General features: G+C 37.0%; 1 pseudogene; it reads left to right on the forward strand.

Moving 5' to 3' along the window:
* Positions 1-5,406: 5,406 nt before the first annotated feature.
* On the forward strand, positions 5,407-6,003 carry LOC119544436 (annotated as a pseudogene).
* Positions 6,004-6,785: the final 782 nt, after the last annotated feature.

Genomic DNA, 6,785 nt, shown 5'->3' on the forward strand with positions numbered 1-6,785 from the left:
GTGTGTGCCAGTTTGGATATATTATGTCTCCCCCTCCCCCCAAAAAAGCCATGATCTTTTAACCCAAACTTTTTGGGTGGAGACTTTTGATTGAGTATTTCCATGGAGCTGTGACTCAGCCAACTGTGGATAATATCTTAATTAGATTATTTCCATGGAGGTGTTATGCATACATTCAATGTGCATCTTAATTAAATCACTTGAGTCCTAAAAGAGCTCACAGATGGAAGGAGCTCAGTGCTGCAGGTGAGAGAGACTTTTGGAGGGATGCTTGGGATACCCTAAGATACTGACACTTAGAGATGCTTGAAGACATTTGGAGATGCTAGCACAGAGTTTTCTCTGGAGAAGCTAAGAGAGACAAGCTCAGAGACATTTTGGAGAAAAAAATTTTGAAACCAGAACCCAGGAGCAAGGGAAAGGAGATTCCAGCCACATGCCTTCCCAGATAACAGAGGTTTTCCAGATGCCATTGGCCATTCTTCAGTGAAGGTACCCTATTGTTGATGCCTTAGTTTGGACACTTTTGTAGCCTTAGGATTGTAATGTAACCAAATAAAACCCCCTTTATAAAAGCCAATCCAGTTTTGGTATTTTGCATAACAGCAGCATTAGAAAACCATAACACTGTGTCTCTCAGATATTCCTTAAGTTTTCCCTTGCCTGAGGCAGTGCTGACAACTGAAAAAGCCTACTGCTTTCTTTATGCCAAAAAAGAAAAACAAATTCCTTTTCAGAGCTGGTCCCCAGTTCCCCTGGTTTGCCAATCAAGAGTCGGAGTTGGTACCTGGCTCTATGTGCCCCTTTTCTTGGAGCACAGCCCTTTCCTAGTATTCTGTACTCAGCCAACTGCAAAGGCCTCTGTTTTGTTTTTTGTTTTTTGTTTTTTTTTCCATCAGCCCCACCTCCTCTCTGCTGGGAAGAGACCTCCAGGTTCCTTTTGTGCTTTCTCTGGGTTTGTCTGTACTTGGAGCTTGTAATCAGCAGTTCAGATTTGTTAATTAAATCTGCAGTTGGAGTTTGGTTGAGCTACATTCCCTTGCTCCTAGTAGAGACTGCTTCTTTTTCCCATGGGGAAGTGACTCCAAAACTGCCTGCCAGGGAGGAGTGCCAGCCTCCACAGATTGAGAGACTGACTTCAGTTCTGCCCTATGATCTCGGCCCTTCCACCCATTCCAGCCTGGTGTACGATGTGTGTCTGGTCATGGACATCCCTCAAACATTTGTTCCAGACAGTTACTGGCTGTTTACTAGCTGCCCTGGAGGACAAGTGAAATTCCATACTTCCTTGTGCAGCCATCTTGCCCTGCCTCTAGATCATAGTTTCTGAAAGCACTTTTGATAAGTATGACATAAATGTTAGGTATGGCTGTTATAACTCTTTCAATATATTTTTCTTTCTCTTGAAGATCCAATTAAATATTATCTTCAATCTAGATAACTGTTTTCTCTCTTTATCAACCAGAAATAAAAGGTTCAGATCCCCCTTCTTAAGTTATGATTATGATAAATATGTGACAATAATTGTGAGAATTTTTACAATGTATCTTGTTCCTCTAGATTTGTGCTTCTTCCCGGTGAATGACGGGGAGATGCTATACTGCCTGAATTTTCAAGCAAAGGAAGCATTCATTTTAACAATGAACCACAAACCAAATACATAAGACATTTCTATCAAGTATAGAAATTTGCACAGTGGGATTGAGAAATTATAACATACTAAAAGAATAATGAAATTGCAGAATGCTGCAAGAAGGGTTTTAGGGAACATTTATAAATTAAATGGGCCAATCCAATGCTTTTAATTTCCAGATTAAGGAATTGAAGGTTAATGGAGATTAGGCAGCAAAGTAGAACTTCTTTGTATTTGAACTAGTAGTGGACTTTGTAATCCCCAATACAGGGAAAACAGCAAAATCTTGACTCAAAGAGCATATCAGGGAAGTGAAAATATTTATCTATTATTCTCTCTCTCTTCACTAAATATTGTCAACCCAGTAATTCATGAATATGACAAGACCATTTATGGATGTAAGAGAACAACTGGTTGAATCTTCCCTATTTATATAATTATCATATCTTTTATGCATAGTAACTTTATTTTCACTAACTTTATTTTAAAATATTATGTATTTTAATAAAATTAATTGAAAGTGATATTGTTAAAAATATACATGAAATTTCTTAATATAATTCATAATATCCTTGGCTTTTACAAAACCGGAATTAGGGATTAGAGGTTTCAAGGGAAAGAGAAGATTGAGAACATAGTCCAAGCCTTAATTTCCAACAAATATTGGCACTGAATACTGAGGGCAGGGATCATATTTAATTTACTGTAGATTCTTTAAAAATTGGGGATGCTGCTAAGAACAGAGGAAAAGTAGTGAGAGCTTTATAGTGTTCAGACAGAAAGAATCATAGTTCATTGTTTTGAATTCTGATGAATCTCAAATATCACTCTATTATGAGCCCTATGAAATGATAACTTTAAAAAGTTCTGAGATTGAGAGTAAATGAAACATAATCTTATTAGACTAAGTAGTTATATCATTATGTCAGGGGAAATAGGCAGGAATGATTTTAACATGGAACCATATGCAATTGTTTGTATATTGCCTTTTTTCCCCCTTAGAGACATTCTGGCTGCCTTTTTATTGGTCAAGTCTCCTGGCTCATTTGTAAACTTAAATTTCATCCAGGGAAAGCCTTTCATGTCTATTTATATCACATTCTGCTTTCATTTGGTTTATTTAATGATTTATTAAATGCATTAAGCACAGTGCAATTTCCTATGAGAGCTGGAACATATGAATAAAATTATTTTAAAATTATGTTTATGTTGTGATTTATAGAATTGCAAATTGTCAAAGACATAAGGGATCAAGGTAAAGTAGCACACAGTTGCTTGGGGCCCACACATTACTCCAAGACCTCACTAGAAAGCTGGTAATTTCCCTGAAATAGCCTGTAGGGGAAGCATATGCAAGGCAACTCACAGCCCATGGTTTGAATAGATGTGCCTTTACATTGAAATGCCAAATTTGTGGATGGTATTAATAGAGAATACGAATACAGGAGCAACTTCTTAACTCAATTTAGAGCCTAGCCCTATTTTTATCCAGTTTTTATTATCTATCTTATTGATGGGAGGAAGAAATTTTATTTAGATTCAAACTCTTGCTTCTTTAAACTGTGATCTAGTGGGTGAATTATGTCAAGAGCAATTCAATTGCATGCCTCTCTTATTATTTGATGAATTCAGAAAATAGAAAAAAAAATTTAGTAACCAAAGCAACTTGTATTGATAGTGAATGAGTCTCTTAATTTTCTGGGTATCAGCATTTTAAAACAGTTCAATCATTAATTCAGCCAATAGTGATTGTCTGCTAAGTGCAAAGCATTCCTATCCCTTGGGTGAAGGAGTGGGATGGGAGTGAATGATGGCAGAAGAGGCTGGAAGGGCATGGAGATGCCAGATTTTAAAGAGCTTAATGAGACATACTAAGCAGTTGGGATTTATTATTTTTCAGCTGTTGGTACCATGAGAGGTTTTTAAACAAGGGAGGGGCATGATTAGGTCAGGCTGTTAGAAATAACATGCTGGTAATAGCATGGAGGATGGGTCAAAAGAGGATAAACCTGGACCCAGTTAGGAGACAACAGTGTTTACCCAGACCAGAGATGATGAGAGCTTGAACAAAGGCTGTGTCAGTGGCGATGGAGAGAAAAGGATGGGCTTGAAAAATTGTTAGGAAGTACAATCAATAACATTTGTAATTGATTGGATATGGAGGCTGAGAAGCAGCATGACTTGATAGGGACTGATAGAATGATTGATAGTGATTTCTAGCTTATACAAATTTGGCATAGTGGAATTTGCATAACCTGGGTTATTTTATAACGGTAAAAGTAATTGTTAAAGAAGATTGTTAACTTAATCTATCAAATTATAAATGTAAAGCAATAAGTAGATTTTCATACTTCATATATAATGCAAGCACAGTATAAAAACTGGTTTCTAGTCTTCCAAATTTGCTAATATATCAGTTGAGAAAACTGATCTAAGCTGGCAGTCTTTATGGGTCATATTTACAAGAACAGCCTTCACTTCCCTATAGAAATGAGGATCAGACCTGATAGAAAATCCCACACAAGGCTTTAAGTTCTAACATGCCACGACTTGATAGACTAGGACATCTGAAAATCCAATTCCTAACTCCATAGAACAAATGTTAAAAGAAACAATTGATGAGTACTTAACTTTGACTAATTCCTTGAATACCTAGCCATGCATTTTATGTCATCTATCATTGTGGTTTCTCAGCACTTAGAAATATGATCCCTGAATAAAAATGTAGAGAACCACCTGTCTGCATGGCAGTATTCCAGGAATCCACAGCCTAATTTATGCTTACCACTAACAGGAAATATAGGCAACCACTTTCTACTTTCCATTCTCAGATCCATTTTTCTAAACAGAGCATTGCAAAGAAAATAACTTTATGATAAGACCAAACTAATAAAGTACACTTCTTTCACATTGCATTTTTTAGTTAGATGTTGGGATTTGAGGAAGCACTTGGGGAATTAGATAAGATAGACTCACAATGTATAACTTCTAACATCCCTTTCTGCCATTTGGTTTTGGAGTCTAATGTGTTTGGAGTCTAATGAGTTTCTTGGCCAGTCTAATGAGTGTCATTGTGATGAGGTAACCTAATAGTAAAGTAGACCGGGAGTTTTAAGTTTCAGTCTTGAACAGTTAAGTAATATGAGAGTAATTTCTTTTTGTTTAATTGGTAGTTGTTTTTCTTTTTTTTTTAAGTTGACAACTTTTGGCAATTTCCTATCTCACAACTGTAAACTGAGCCCCTGAATTGTTATAGGAAGAAGTAAAAATATAGAAGTCACAACATCTAAACAGTGGAGTGAGTATTAAATTGTGTTTGTAAAACAGAAATATCACTAAGAATGGAAAATAAATACTGATACATAAAAATTGTAATTTCAAATAACTATGATATTAAAATGGATAGAATTTGCTAGTTTCTTTAATATTATGTGTTTGATATTTACGGTATACTGTAGTGGCTAAGTTTATGGGCTTAAATTAGGACCTAAGACCAGGCTTCAAAACCTGTATCTGAAAGCCTGCTGAGCCCTATCCATCCTCCACTACCTACTCCAGACACAGAGCATCCAGTCATGGATAAAACTGAGCTGATGCAGAAGGCAAAACTGGCTGAGCAGTCTGAGTGATATGATGATAGGAAGCCTGCAGAAAGTCTGTAACTGAGCAAGGAGCTGAATTATCCAACAAGGAGAGGAATCTTCTCTTAGATGCTTATGAAAATGTTGTAGGAGCTTGCAGGTCATTTTGTAGAGTCATCTCAAGTATTGAGCATGATGGAAGGTGCTGAATAGAGACAGCAGATGGCTCAAGGATACAGAGAGAAAATTGAGACCAAGCCAAGAGATACTTGCAGTCCTGTACTGTCTCTTTTGGGAAAGTTCTTGATCCCCAATGCCTCACAAGCAGAGAGCAAAGTCTTCTATTTGAAAATGAACGGAGATTACTATCATTACTTGGCTGAAGTTGCTGCTGGTGATGATAAGAATGGGATTGTGGATCAGTCACAACAAGCATACTGAGAAGCATTTGAAATCGACAAAAAGGAAGTGCCACTAACGCGTTCTATCAAATGGGGTCTGACCCTTAACTTTTCTGTGTTCTATTATGAGATTCTGAACTTCCCGGAGAAAGCCTGTTCTCTTGCAAAGACAGCTTTTAATGAAGCCATTGCTGAACTTGATACCTTAAGTGAAGAGTCATACAAAGACAGCACCCTAATAATGCAATTACTGAGAGACAACTTGACATTGTGGACATCGGAGACCCAAGGAGATGAAACTGAAGCAGAAGAAGGAGGGGAAAGTCAGCTGGCTTTCCAAGTTTTGTCTGCCTCATTCTAAAATTTACACAATAGACCAGTTGTCATCCATGCTCCTCACAAATAGCTTTTTGCTTACAACTTACAACAGGTTTGTGTTACTTCTATTTGAATTTCTGTATTTCCCATGTAGTTTTTATGTTTAATATTAGGGGAGTAGAGCCAGGATAGAGTTATCTGTTTTCATCTTGAGGTGGCCAACATGGGGATGTGGAATTTTTATACAAATTATAAATGTTTGGCATAGTCCTTTTGGTACATTGTGGCTTCACAAGCACCAGTGTTAAAACTGCTTCCGTGTCTAAGCAAAGAAAACTGTCTGCATATTGGTTTGTCCTGGTGAGGCATAAAAAAGATAATTGGTTCCAGTCAAAAGCGTAGTTATTGTGGGTACTTTAAGGTTTGGAGCACTTTCAAGGCTGTGGTAGAAATAGATATCCTTTGGCTAGTACATGTTGAAACGTGTATCTGTGGGATACACAATCTCAGTGTGCACGCCTTCGACCACAGCTGCAGAATGTTCCTTTAGACAAAGTTGTGACCCAGTTTACTCCAGAGAAGGGCAGAAATGGTTCACATTCCATTATTTGTAAAGTTACCTGCTGTTTGCTCTCATTATTCTTTTGCTTTACTCATTTTATTTGTGTTTAAATGTTCTAGACAACCTAAGAACAAATGTATAAGCAACGATGCAGTAAAAATGAGTTGCTTGATGTCCATTACTTCGTGTATATCAAGCACAGCAGTGAAACAAACAAACAAACAAAAAACATGTATTTAACTTTTTTTAAGTTTTTTGCTTTTGTGCTGTAAAGATAGCTAACAGGGAAA

The sequence above is a fragment of the Choloepus didactylus genome, chromosome 9, assembly GCF_015220235.1.
Source record: "Choloepus didactylus isolate mChoDid1 chromosome 9, mChoDid1.pri, whole genome shotgun sequence".
In the NCBI taxonomy this organism is placed as follows: domain Eukaryota; kingdom Metazoa; phylum Chordata; class Mammalia; order Pilosa; family Megalonychidae; genus Choloepus; species Choloepus didactylus.